Source organism: Macaca thibetana, chromosome 5 (genome assembly GCF_024542745.1).
Source record: "Macaca thibetana thibetana isolate TM-01 chromosome 5, ASM2454274v1, whole genome shotgun sequence".
In the NCBI taxonomy this organism is placed as follows: Eukaryota; Metazoa; Chordata; class Mammalia; order Primates; family Cercopithecidae; genus Macaca; species Macaca thibetana.
The window spans coordinates 135,191,185-135,204,836 of record NC_065582.1 but is presented as its reverse complement, the minus strand read 5'-3'; the positions used below and the strand labels follow the sequence as shown (position 1 = coordinate 135,204,836).

General features: G+C 43.2%; 2 protein-coding genes across 4 annotated transcripts in view; both read right to left on the bottom strand.

Annotated features, from left to right (window-relative positions):
- Positions 1 to 13,652, bottom strand: part of MRPS18C (mitochondrial ribosomal protein S18C) — an 856,900-nt gene that overhangs the window by 474,151 nt on the left and 369,097 nt on the right. The window lies entirely within an intron of this gene.
- The window catches only part of COPS4 (COP9 signalosome subunit 4), a 160,207-nt gene that overhangs the window by 47,429 nt on the left and 99,126 nt on the right, over positions 1 to 13,652 (bottom strand). The gene's annotated exons all lie outside the window — the stretch shown is intronic.

Below are 13,652 nucleotides of genomic sequence, written 5' to 3'. Positions count from 1 at the left end.
CTGTGTTTTTTAAGAGACAGGGTCTTACTCTGTCACCCAGGCATTATCCCATTAATGTATTAATCCATTAATGAGGACAGACACCTCATGATCTCAGTTACCTCTTAAAGGTCCACCTCTCAATAATGCCACATTGGGGATTAAGTTTCAATATGAGTTTTGGAGGGGATAAACATTCAAATAATAGCATTATATGAGTGCAGTGGCATGATCATAGTCACTACAGCCTTGAACTTCTGGGCTCAAGCAGTCCTCCCACCTCAGCCTTCCAAGTAGCTGGGACTACAGGCATGCTGGTCACTACATCCAGCTAATTCTTTAAATTTTTTGTAAGGGTAAGGTCTTGTTTTGTTGCCCAGGCTGGCCTTGAATGCTTGGGCTCAAGCAGTTCTCCCACCTCAGCCCCCCAGAGCTCTGGGATTACAGTCATGAGCTACTGCACTCAATTTTCTTTCTAAGTCACTTACTCTTTTTGCTTAGATGCCTTAAGATTTTTTTCTCATGCCTGTAATCCCAGCACTTTGGGAGGCTGAGGCAGGCAGATTGCTTGATTTCAGGAGGTCGAGACCAGCCTGGGCAATGTGGCAAGACTCTATCTCTACAAAAAAATACAAAAATTAGCCAGGCATGGTGGCATGCACCTGTAGTCCCAGCTACTCGGGAGGCTGAGGTGGGAGGATGGCTTGAGCCTACGAGGTTGATGCTGCAGTGAGCTGTGATCATGCCACTGCAGTCCAGCTTGGGCAACAGAGTGAGACCCTGTCTCTAAAAATAAAAAACAAAGATGTTGGGACTATCCAACAGGGAATTTAAGATAATTAAGATACTGTGTTAAAGTTTCAATAAAAAATGTAGGCCAGGCACGGTGGCTCACACCAGTAATTCCAGCACTTTGGGAGGCCAAGGCAGGTGAATTGCTTGAGCTCAGGAGTTTGAGACCAACCTGGGAAACATGGCAAAACCCCATCTCTACAAAAAGTACACACATCCACACAAAAAATTTAGTCAGTGTAGTGGCACGTGCATGTAGTCCCAGCTACTTGGAAGGCTGAGGTGAGAGGACCCTCTTAGCCCAGAAAGTTTGAGGATGCAGTGAGCCATGATTGTGCCACTGTACTCCAGCCTGGGCAACAGAGTGAGACCTTGTCTCAATAAAAAAAAAAAAAAGAAAAAAAAGGAAAATGTATACAACATGAATGAACAGATGAGGAATTAAAACAGATGGTAGAAATGAAAAGAAAATGTTAAAAAGAAATGCTAAAAATACAAAGACGTGTCAACAGAGACAAAGAATGTTTTCAATGTGCTCATGAGTAGACTCAGCACAGCCAAAGAAAGAATCAGGGAACTTAAAGAAGGTCAAGAGAAAGAGCCCGGCCGGGCGCGGTGGCTCAAGCCTGTAATCCCAGCACTTTGGGAGGCCGAGATGGGGGAACACGAGGTCAGGAGATCGAGACCATCCTGGCGAACATGGTGAAACCCCGTCTCTACTAAAAAAAAAAATACAAAAAACTAGCCGGGCGAGGTGGCGGGTGCCTATAGTCCCAGCTACTCGGGAGGCTGAGGCAGGAGAATGGTGTGAACCTGGGAGGCAGAGCTTGCAGTGAGCTGAGATCTGGCCACTGCACTCCAGCTCGGGAGAGCGAGTGAGACTCCGTCTCAAAAAAAAAAAAAGAGAAAGATCCCAAACTAAAAGAACTAAACTTCAAAAAAAAAGAAAAGTGGGAGCAGGTAGAGAAGGGAAAGTGCTGTGGTTTGGATGTTTGACTCCTTCAAACTTCATGTTGAAATCTGATCTCCATTGCTGAAGGTGGGGCCTAATGGCAACAGATCCTTCATGACTGGCGTGGTGTTGTCCTCATGGTAATGAGTGAGTTCTTGCTCTAGTAGTTCCCATTAGAGCTGGTTGTTAAAAAGAACCTGGCACCTCCCCGCTTCAGTCTCTTGTGTCTCCTCTTGCCTTGTGATCTCTGCACATGCTGGCTTCCCTCCCCTTTCTTCCATGAGTGGAAGCAGCCTGAAGCCCTCACCAGGAGCAGATGCTGGTTCACTGTTTCTTATACAATATGCAGAACTGTGAGTAAATCAGCCTTTTTTCTTTATGAATTACCCAGCCTTGGGTATTTCTTTTTTTTTTTTTTTTTTTTTTTTGAGATGGAGTCTCACTCTGTCGCCCAGGCTAGAGTGCAGTGGTGCAATCTCAGCTCACTGCAAGCTCCACCTCCCAGGTTCACACCATTCTCCTGCCTCAGCCTCCCTAGTAGCTGGGACTACAGGCACCCACTACCACGCCTGGCTAATTTTTTGTGTTTTTAGTAGGGATGGGGTTTCACTGTGTTAGCCAGGATGGTCTCAATCTCCTGACTTCGTGATCCACCTGCCTCGGCCTCTCAAAGTGCTGGGATTACAGGCAGGAGCCACCACACCCGGCTGGGTATTTCTTTATAGCAACACTAAGACAGACTAAGAAAGAAAGTATCTCCAAGAGCCGTGGAACAAAATGATTCAACATACGTATAATTGGAATCCAAGAAAGAAAAGAGAGGAAAAATGATGCAGAAAAAAAGATTTGAAGAGACAGTAGCAAAGAATTATCCAAAAACTTTTTTTTGAGATGGAGTCTCACTCTGTCGCCCAGGCTGGAGTGCAGTGGCACAATCTCAGCTCACTGCAAGCTCCGCCTCCCAGGTTCAAGGGATTCTCTTGCCTCAGCCTCCTGAGTAGCTGGATTACAGGTGCCCATCACCATGCCCATCTAATTTTTGTATTTTTAGTAGAGATGGGGTTTCACCATGTTGGCCAGGCTGGTCTCAGACTCCTGACCTCAAGTGATCTGCCCACCTCAGCCTCCCAAATTGCTGGGATTACAGGCATGAGTCACTGTGTCCAGCCAAAAAGAAAATCTTAAAGGCAGTCAGAAAAAAAAAAAAAAAAAAAAAAAGGCACATTACTTACAGAGGAATTACAATAGACTTCTGGTCACAAATTACAACAGAGTTCTGGTCACAAATTATACACCTCAGAAGGTAATGGAGTGACATGCTAGCAGTGGAAGGGAAGGCTTCTGGACCTTACATTCTGATGGTTCTCCCTTGAAATGTCCCTTCCATTTGGGGATTATTCACTTAAACATTATTGCCCCCATAAACAGAAACTAATGGCCATGGTTCTCTCATAACATTCTGATACACATGTGGACATTAACTCCTCCTTTAATTTACCTGAGCAGCAGTGAATAACAGTTTATTAGTCCATTTTCATATGGCTATAAAGAACTGCCTGAAACTGGGTTATTTATTTATTTATTTATTTTTAAATTTTACTTTAAGTTCTGGGATACATGTGCTGAACGTGCAGGTTAGATACATAGGTATACATGTGCCATGGTGGTTTGCTGCACCTATCAACCCGTCATCTATGTTTAAGCATGCATTAGGTATTTCTTCTAATGCTATCCCTCCCCTTGCCCCCCACCCCCTGACAGGCCCTGGTATGTGATATTCCCCTTCCTATGTCCACGTGTTTTCATTGTTCAGCTCCCACTATGAGTGAGAACATGCAGTGTTTGGTTTTCTGTTCCTGCGTTAATTTGCTGAGAATGATGGTTTCCAGCTTCATCCATGTCCCTGCAAAGGACATGAACTCATTCTTTTTTATGGTTACATAGTATTCCATGGTGTATATGTGCCACATTTTATTTATCCAGTCTATCATTGATGGGCATTTGGGTTGGTTCCAAGTCTTTGCTATTGTAAATAGTGCTGCAATAAACACACGTGTACATGTGTCTTCATAGTAGAATGATTTATAATCCTTTGGGTACATACCCAGTAATGGGATTGCTGGGTCAAATGGTATTTCTGGTTCTAGATCCTTGAAGAATCACCACACTGTCTTCCACAATGGTTGAACTAATTTACACTCCCACCAACAGTGTAAAAGCATTCCTCTTTTCCTCTTTCTCTGCATCCTCACCAGCATCTGTTGTTTCCAGACTTTTTAATGATCGCCATTCTAACTGGCGTGAGATGGTATCTCATTGTGGTTTTCATTTTCTCTAATGACTGAGACTGGGTAATTTATAAAGGAAAGAGGTTTCATTTATTCAGTTCAGCACGACTAGGGAGGCCTCAGGAAAATTACAATCATGACAAAAGGCAAAGGGGAAGCAAAGCACCTACTTCACAAGGTGGCAGCAAGGAGCAGTGCAGAGCAAAGAGGGAAGAGCCTCTTATGAAACCATCAGATCTCGTGAGAACTCACACACTATTATGAGAACAGCATGGGGGAGCTGCTCCCATGATTCAGTTACCTCCCACCTGGTCTCTCCCTTGACACGTGGGGATTATGGGGATTATGGGGATTACAATTCAAGATGAGATTTGGGTGGGGACACAAAGCCTAATCATATCAAACAGGATCATTGAGCAGTGGTTAAGATTTTCCTCAGGGTTAGGGAAAGCAAAAGGAAATTACACACATATGATGTGGCTGACCCAATGCTGGCAATGGCCTTTCCTCACCTCCCAGGTGAATCATGACAGTTTACACCAGAGACTGCAAACATTTTCTATAAAAGGCCAAATAAAAAATGTAGACTTTAGGCCACATGTGGTCTCTGTGGCTGCTGCTTCTTTTTCTTCTACAGTCCTTTCAACGTGTAAAAATCAAAACCAAAAATGTTTTTAGCTTATGGGCTGGACAAAAATCTAAGATTTTTATTTAGGCCACATATGGTCTCTTTAGTGTTGCAACAACTGCAGCAGTTGCTGCTATTGCTTTTTCCTCTATAATCCTTTAAAAATGTAAAACATACGTTCTTAGCTTGCAGTCTGGACAAAAATAGGCAATGAGCTGGATTTGGCCTGTGGGCCTTCCTTTGCTGACCCTTGCTCTAGGCCTTTTTTTTTTTTTTTTTTTTTTTTTTTTTTTTTTTTTTGGCTACTGAATGGTTTGAGAACACATATATGGTCCAGGTTTGACCAGCACATCATGATAGAGAGCCTTCTGGGGAGCAGGTTTAACTTGCTTATAGAAAGAAGCACATGGGATAAATACTCTTCCTCTGAGGCTGATATCTGTGTATTGTGTGTAGTATTTTTTCTTTCTTTCTTTCTTTTTGAGACAGAGTTTGCTTTGTTGCCCAGGCTGGAGTGCAGTGGCACAATCTGGGCTCACTGCAACCTCCCTCCCAGGTTCAAGCAATTCTCGTGCCTCAGCCTCCTGAGTAGTTGGGATTACAGGTGACCGCCACCATGCCCTGTTGATTTTTTGCATTTTAGTAGAGATGGGGTTTCACCATGTTGCCCAGGCTGGTCTCAAACTCTTGAGCTCAGGCAGTCTGCCTGTCTCGGCCTCCCAAAGTGCTAGGCATGAGCCAATGCACCTGGCTGTATGTAGTATTTCTATGTATGATACTAGATGACAATCATGAGAAAGCAAGCCTAAGAACGAAGGGAAAACCTTGAGGATGGTGGCATGCAAAGGAAGTCAATGTCTTTGATGACATCTTTTCTCTGTAGAACTATCTTAGAAAAGCCTATTTCTATGCTATTCATTTTATGAGATATAAAGTATAAGCTACTGAAAGCAGCTTAGTTACTATAGTTAGGAAGTTACAATTTTGTAGCAGAGAGTTTTGTGGGTAGCTTTGTGAGTTCCAGGCCCCAGAAGTTTTACACTGGAGGAGCAAAGAGCAGCAGTTTGATTGGATAAGAAAATTAACGCTATATAGGCATAGCAGTTTACATAAGACCAGTTACTTTTCTATGTCAAAGAAAAGGGTGTTTTCATGGAGAGTTTAAGATGTCGGGCTGGGCGCGGTAGCTCAAGCCTGTAATCCCAGAACTTTGGGAGGCTGAGATGGGCGGATCACGAGGTCAGGTGATCGAGACCATCCTGGCTAACATGGTGAAACCCCGTCTCTACTAAAAATACTAAAATTAGCCAAAAGTGGTGGCATGTGCCTGTAGTCCCAGCTACTCAGGAGGCTGAGGCAGAAGAATTGCTTGAATCTGGGAGGTGGAGGTTGCAGTGAGCTGAGATCACGCCATTGCCCTCCAGCCTGGGCAACAGAGTGAGACTCCGTCTCAAAAAAAAAAAAAAAAAAAAAAAAAAGATGTTAACATATTCTAATCCTCTCCTATCATGCAACACACCCAAGGGTCTTTATAGTTATCTTTTGTAGTTTGGATCATTGCTCCCAAATCTTTATTTCCTCTCTGTGCTAGAATGATATATCTACACATTTTGCATGTACCTTTGCAGTACCTTTCAATAGAGTAGAAAGAATATATTTTTTCCACCTCACTGATGTAGGGCTTTGGACATAGGACTTGTTTTGGCCAATGTAATGTGGACCGAAGTTACAGTGCACCAGTTGGTTGGGGATAGGGTAGCCTTAAAAAGGACATCATGGGCAAGGTTCGGTGGCTTATGCCTGTAATCCCAGCACTTTGGGAGGCTGAGGCAGCGAGTGGATTGCTTGAGGACAGGACTTCAAGACCAGCCTGGCCAATAGGGTGAAACTCTGTCTCTACAAAAAGTAAAAAATTAGCCGGGCATGGTGGTGCACACCTATAGTCCCAGCAACTTGGCAGGCTGAGGCAGGAGAATCACTTGAATCCAGGAGGCAGAGATTGCAGTGAGCTGAGACTGTACCACTGCACTCCAGCCTGGGTGACAGAGCGAGACTCTGTCTCAAAAAACAAAAATAAAAAAAATAAAAAGGACATCATATTTCCATTCACTGCTATGTTCTTGGGAACCACTAGAAGAAAGCATACCCCAGGTTGCTAATGCCCTATCAGCTTGGGCCCCAGAATTAAGATATGTGGAACCCAACCATAAGTCTGGGTTCTAACCTGGCCTAGCTGAGCCCAGCCTAGATCTGTGAACCTAGCCAATCCATGAGAAAAATAAATGCTTGTGTTTATAAGCCATGAAGAATTTTAAGGTGTTTTGTAATAAAGCCTCTACCTAGTTTCCAGTCTCTCTAGGGGCAGATATCTTCTTCTCCTGCTGGGTAAAAAGATGGGCACATTATCAAGTCAGCTGATTAGCAAACTAAAAAAAAAAAAAAAAGGTACATTCCTTCAAACACATTACATGCTTTGTGTCCAGATCCAGATGACCAAGGCTTACGGAGAGTAACCATTTTCCTCTCAGTCTGAGCTCCTGTATCATATCTCAAAATGTGTTTCTCTCTTCTCAGGATAACTGACATTAACCATATCTACTTCCTTCAAGGGAACCCACTCCTAACCACAGAAGTGGTTATACCCCTAGTAGCACAAGTACATCAGAACATTACAGAGAATCCTCTACTTCTATCCTTCTAATTAGAAAAACAAGCAAACAAAAACCTCTATTACATAGACAAATAAATCTTATTGTGAGAGGAAAAGCAAATGAATCCTACCTGCCATCAACAGATTATTTGAGTGGTTGATTTTATTTTTTGGGTGGCTTGACATTACTAATCACATTATATTACACAAAGTGAAAAACTTGGGGTATGTTCAAAGTGATACCAGTCTGCATTCCCTTATTCAAAACCTTTGGGGGCAAATGTGCTTTGGAATTGAAAATATTTTGGATTTTAGAGAAGAACATGCAGAAACCATTTTAACGTTCTCATTTTTTAAATCTTAAAACCAGTTTTAATGGGGTATAATTTACATATGCTAAAATGCATCCATTTAAGTATACCCAATGAATTTAGGCCATTGTATACCCTTGTACAATCACAATCAGGGTCAAGAACATTCCCAACACCCCAGAAAGTTCCTTCCAGTCCCTTTGGTCATAATCAAATCCCACAATTAAACACACTGAGATTTCTACACTAACATATGTGAATATTGACACTAAATGGAATTAAGAATATTAATGCCTTATGTCATATTGGACCAGGTTTTCCCAATAAATAAGCTTGCCATAAGCTTTCAGAAACCTTTTAGTTTTCAAAACATCTTGGATCTTGAAATCATTGGTAAGAAATTATGGGCCTGTTGTAAAAAGAGTTATATCATAATGAAAAAGAAACAAAGGTGATAATTACTCTTACTTATACATGTTAACTGCTTGTATTAGAGACATCTGGGATTTATGAAAAACAAACTCAAGAACAAAGGACCTTCTGAATAATCTTTTGAAAACTAACCTATTTTAAGAAAATTTTATTAGTGTATACTATGTACCTAACAGTATACCTGGCACATAATAGATACCCAGTGATACCTTTTTATTTTTTTTCTGATGATTCTACCCAGCTCATTTCTCCATACTCCTGTCTTTATTTATTTATTATTATTTTTTTTGAGACGGAGTTTTGCTCTTGTCACCCAGGCTGGAGTGCAATGGCGCCATCTCTGCTCACTGCAACCTTCACTTTCCAGGTTCAAGCGATTCTCCTGTCTCAGCCTCCCGAGTAGCTGGGATTACAGGCATGCGCCACCACGCCCAGTTAATGTTTGTATTTTTAGTAGAGACGGGGTTTTACCATGTTGGTCAGGCTTGTCTCAAACTCCTGACCTCAGGTGATCTACCTGCCTTGGCCTCCTAAAGTGCTAGGATTACAGGTGTGATCCACTGTGCCCGGCCTCCTGTCTTTTTTTATATTAATATTTTCCTCAGAAACCTCCTCTGTTTATTTAAAAAGCTCTGATTTTTTTTCTTGTTTATTATCTGTCACATCTTCTAGAACTGTCCAATACTGTCTATTTATTTTTTATAGAGACAGGGTCTCATTCTGTCATCCAGGTTGGAGTACAATGGTGTGATCATGGCTCACTGTAATCTTGAACTCCTGGGCTCAAGCCATCCTCTCACCTCAGCCTCCCAAGTAGCTAGGACTTTAGGCATGTGCCACCATGCCTGGCTAATTTTTTTATATCACTTTTTTTTGTAGAGAGTGCTTCTCACTATGTTGCCGAGACTGGTCTTGAACTCCTGGGCTCAAGTGATCCTCCAGCCTCAGCCTCCCAGAGTGCTGGGATTATGGACGTAAACCACCACTCTGGCCATATGTGGCTATTTAAATTTAAATTAATGGCAATTAAAATGAAAAAGTCAGTTCTTTTAGCCACGCTAGCCACATTTCAGTTGCTTGATAGCCACATGTGGCTAGTGGCTACAGTATCAGATAGTGCAGAATAGTTCCACCATTGCAGAATGTTCCATTGGACAGAATTGTGCTGTCTTGTTCACCACATTATTTTTAGTGCCTTGCACAGACGTTGGGATCCAGTAGATAATCAACAAATATTTGCTGAATAAATGTTTTTAGTTCATCTGGAAACACCATCATGCAAATGTAAAGCACAGAGTTTCTTCTGAAATAGATGTTTGAATAGCAGAGGTTTTTGGTGTTTGTTTGTTTTTTTGTTTGTTTGTTTGTTTGTTTGGGACAGAGTCTCGCTGTTGCCCAGGCTGGAGTTCTGTGGTGCAATTATAGTTCACTGCAACCTTAAACTGCTGGGTTCAAGCAATCTTCTGTCTTAGCTCCCACGTAGCTGGGACTACAGGTATGTTTCACCATAGCCAACTAATTTTTAAATGTTTATTTTGTAGAGACAAGGTCTTGCTATGTTGAACAGGCTTTTTTTTTTTGTTTGTTTTTTGAGACAGAGTCTTACTCTGTCGCCCAGGCTGGAGTGCAGTGGTGGGATCTCGGCTCATGGCAACCTCTGCCTTCCAGGTTCAAGTGATTCTCCTGCCTCAGCCTCCCTAGTAGCTGGGATTACAGGCACGCACCACCACGCCCAGCTAATATTTTGTATTTTTAGTAGAGACAGGCTTTCACCATATCGGGCAGGCTGGTCTGGAATTCCTGACCTCAGGTGATCCACTTGCCTCGGCCTCCCAAAGTGCTGGGATTATAGGCATGAGCCACTGCATCTGACCTAAAATTATTTATTTGAGAAAGTAAGGCCGGTCGCAGTGTCTCACGCCTGTAATCCCAGCACTTTGGGAGGCTGAGGCAGGTGGATTATGAGGTCAGAAGACAGAGGTCATCCTGGCTAACGCAGTGAAACCCCATTTCTACTAAAAACACAAAAATTAGCCGGATGTGGTGGCACGCCCCTGTAGTCCCAGCTACTTGGAAGGCTGAGGCAGGAGAATCACTTGAACCCGGAAGGTGGAGGTTGCAGTGAGCCAAGATTGCGCCACTGCACTCCAGCTTGGGCGACAGAGAGAGACTCTGTCTCGGAAAAAAAAAAAAAAAAAGTAAAAGATTAGATTAGATTTAGACTCTATTTAGTTTTGATTATTAATAGCTTTCAGACATTGGGCACTTACTATATGCCAGGCACTGTTCTCAGTGTTTTACACACATTACCTCATTAATTTTCACAATAACCTTGTGATGTATGCACCATTCTCAATTTACAGATAAGGACACTAAGACACAAGAGGAAAGTACACAAGAGGAAAGTTGCCCAAGTTCACAGAGCTATTATGTGGAGGGCCAGGATTTAAGCCTAGGCCGTCTGGCTCCAGATGCCATGCAATTTACTGTAACCCTTTGAACTCTTTATGATTATTTTTAATAAGGGCTTTTAAAATGAACGCTTTATGAGGCCGGATGCGGTGGCTCACACCTGAAATCCCAACACTTTGGGAGGCTGAGGAGGGTGGATCATGTGAGGTCAGGAGTTCGTGACCAACCTGGCCAACATGGTGAAACCCCATCTCTACTAAAAATATGAAAAAAAAAAAATTAGCTGTGTATGGTGGCCCCTGAGCATGTAATCCCAGCTACTTGGGACTCTGCCTGAGGCAGGAGAATCACTTGAACCCGGGAGGCGAAAGTTGCAGTGGGTCGAGATCGAGGAACTGCCTTCCAGCCTGGCCAGAGCAAGACTCAAAAAACAAAACAATACCAAACAAAAAACAGGAAAAATAACTATTTATGATTATTTTTATTTTTATTTATTTATTTTTATTTTTAGATGGAATCTTGCTCTGTCCCAGGCTAGAGTGCAACGGTGTGATCTTAGCTCACTGCAACCTCTGCCTCCCGGATTCAAGCTATTCTCCTGCCTCAGCCGCCTGAGTGGCTGGGATTACAGGAGCCCGCCACCACACCCGGCTAATTTTTGTATTTTTAGTAGAGATGGGGTTTCACCATGTTGGCCAGGCTGGTCTTGAACTCCTGACCTCATGATCCACCTACCCCGGCCTCTCAAAGTGTTGGGATTACAGCATCAGCCACCGCGCCTGGCCTCTATGATTATTATTTTTATTTTTATTTTTTGAGACGGAGTCTCACTCTGTCACCCAGGCTGGAATGCAGTGGCACCATCTTGGCTCACTGCAAACTTCACCTCCCGGGTTCAAGCAATTCTCCTGCCTCAGCCTCCCGAGTAGCTGGGATTACAGGTGTCCGTCACCACGCCTAGCTAATTTTTGTATTTTTAGTAGAGGCAGGGTTTCACTATGTTGGTCAGGCTGGTCTGGAACCCCTCACCTCGTGATCCACCTGCCTCGGCCTCTCGGCCTCCCAAAGTGCTGGGATTACAGGCCTGAGCCACCGCCCCCGGCCTGATTGTTTTTAATAAGGACCATTTAGTCTCCTTTTTCCCATATATTACACCTCTTCTTTCTTTTTTTCTTATTTAACTTAGCTAGGATACCCTCAAAAATGGTAAATAATAGCTACTATATCCCTGCCTCCTTGTTGAGTCTCTGATTTTAAGGTGAATGCCTCTGCCATTTCACTGAAATGTATGGTGTTGCTCTCTGATGATTATCTTGCTCCAATTAAGGAAACATTCTTTTATTCTAGTTTACTAAGAATTTTAAAAATTCAGAGTGGTTGCCGGGCGCGGTGGCTCACGCTTGTAATCCCAGCACTTTGGGAGGCCAAGGTGGGCAGATCACGAGGTCAGGAGATCAAGGCCATTCTGGCTAACACAGTGAAACCCCGTCTCCACTAAAAATACAAAAAAATTAGCTGGGCATGGTGGCGGGCGCCTGTAGTCCCAGCTACTCGGGAGACTGAGGCAGGAGAATGGCGTGAACCCGGGAGGCGGAGGTTGCAGTGAGCCGAGATCGCGCCACTGCACTCCAGCCTGGGTGAAAGGGTGAGACTCTGTCTCAAAAAAAAAAAAAAAAAAAAAATTCAGAGTGGTTGTTGAATGTTATACAGTGTATCTCTAGAGACTATCATTTGGTTTTTCTCCTTCAGTCTAATAAATTATACTTGTAGATTTCTTAAGGTTAGATCACTGTTTATGTTAAACCACATACTTTGTCATGATGTAAATTCTTTTCTTTTTTTTTTTGAGACGGAGTCTGGCTCTGTTGCCCAGGCTGGAGTGCAGTGGCGCGATCTTGGCTCACTGCAACCTCTGCCTCCCAGGTTCACACCATTCTCCTGCCTCAGCCTCCCGAGTAGCTGGGACTACAGGCGCCCGCCACCACGCCCGGCTAATTTTTTTTATGTGTTTAGTAGAGACGGGGTTTCATCGTGTTAGCCAGGATGGTCTCAATCTCCTGACCTCGTGATCCACCTGCCTCAGACTCCCACCCGGATTACAGGCATGAGCCACCGCGCCCAGCTTGTAAATTCTTTTTACTACCACATTGCTGAAATTTGGTAACATTTTTTTTTTTTTTTTTTTTTTGAGAGTCTCACTCTGTTACCCAGGCTGGAGTGCACTGGTATGACCTCGGCTCACTGCAAACTCTGCTTCTCGGGTTCAAGTGATTCTCCTGCCTCAGCCTCCTGAGTAGCTGGTACTACAGGCGCATTCCACCATGCCCGGCTAATTTTTGTATTTTTAGTAGAGGCAGGGTTTCCCCATGTTGGCCAGGCTGGTCTCAAACTCCTGACCTCAGGTGATCCACCTGCCTCAGCCTCCCAAAGCGCTGGGATTACAGGTGTGAGCCACTGCGCCTGGTCTGATAACATCTTAATTCTTTTTATTTAAAAAAAAATTATTTTGTAGAGATGGAATCTCACTACGTTGCCCAGGCTGGTCTCAAACTCCTGGCCTCAACCCATCCTCCTGCTTCGGTCTCCCAGAGTCCTGCGATTACAGGTGTGAGCCACAGCACCAGATCAATAACATCTAAATAATCAATTTTCCCTTCATAACAAAATCATAGTGAGAAAGGAAGTTTCCCTTCTCTTTTTTGGGCACTGTTTGTCTTGGGTTTTAGTATGAGAGTTATGCTGCCTTGTGGAATAAACTGGGAAAGGGTCTCCCTTTTTTGAGATTTGTTTGGTCTCTCTAAAATCTAGCCAGTTTTGGGTACCCCATCGCACTCTCTTCTTCCTTCCAGTGGTGCGCCAACAGTACCATCAATCATTTTACCATGAGGATTTCTCACACTAGCTCTCAAGGTTCCTCATAAAGTGGGCTCACAATGCTGATCTCCAACAAAGCCTTTGTGTCTTTCAACTTTATCACATTCCTTGCACATGTCACAGACCTTACCATTTTCAAGGCTTTGCTAATTTCATGACATCTGCCTTGTTAAATCCTGACTATTAGTGTTTGGGCTGGTACTGGGTGTTGATTATGGCACAAGGGAACTAACATTTTAGGCAGAGACAGTGTACCTGCTTAGCACCCTTCATTTTATTTAATCATCAGAATTCTGGGAAGTTTTGTTATTTTTATTTGCTGGATAGGAAAATA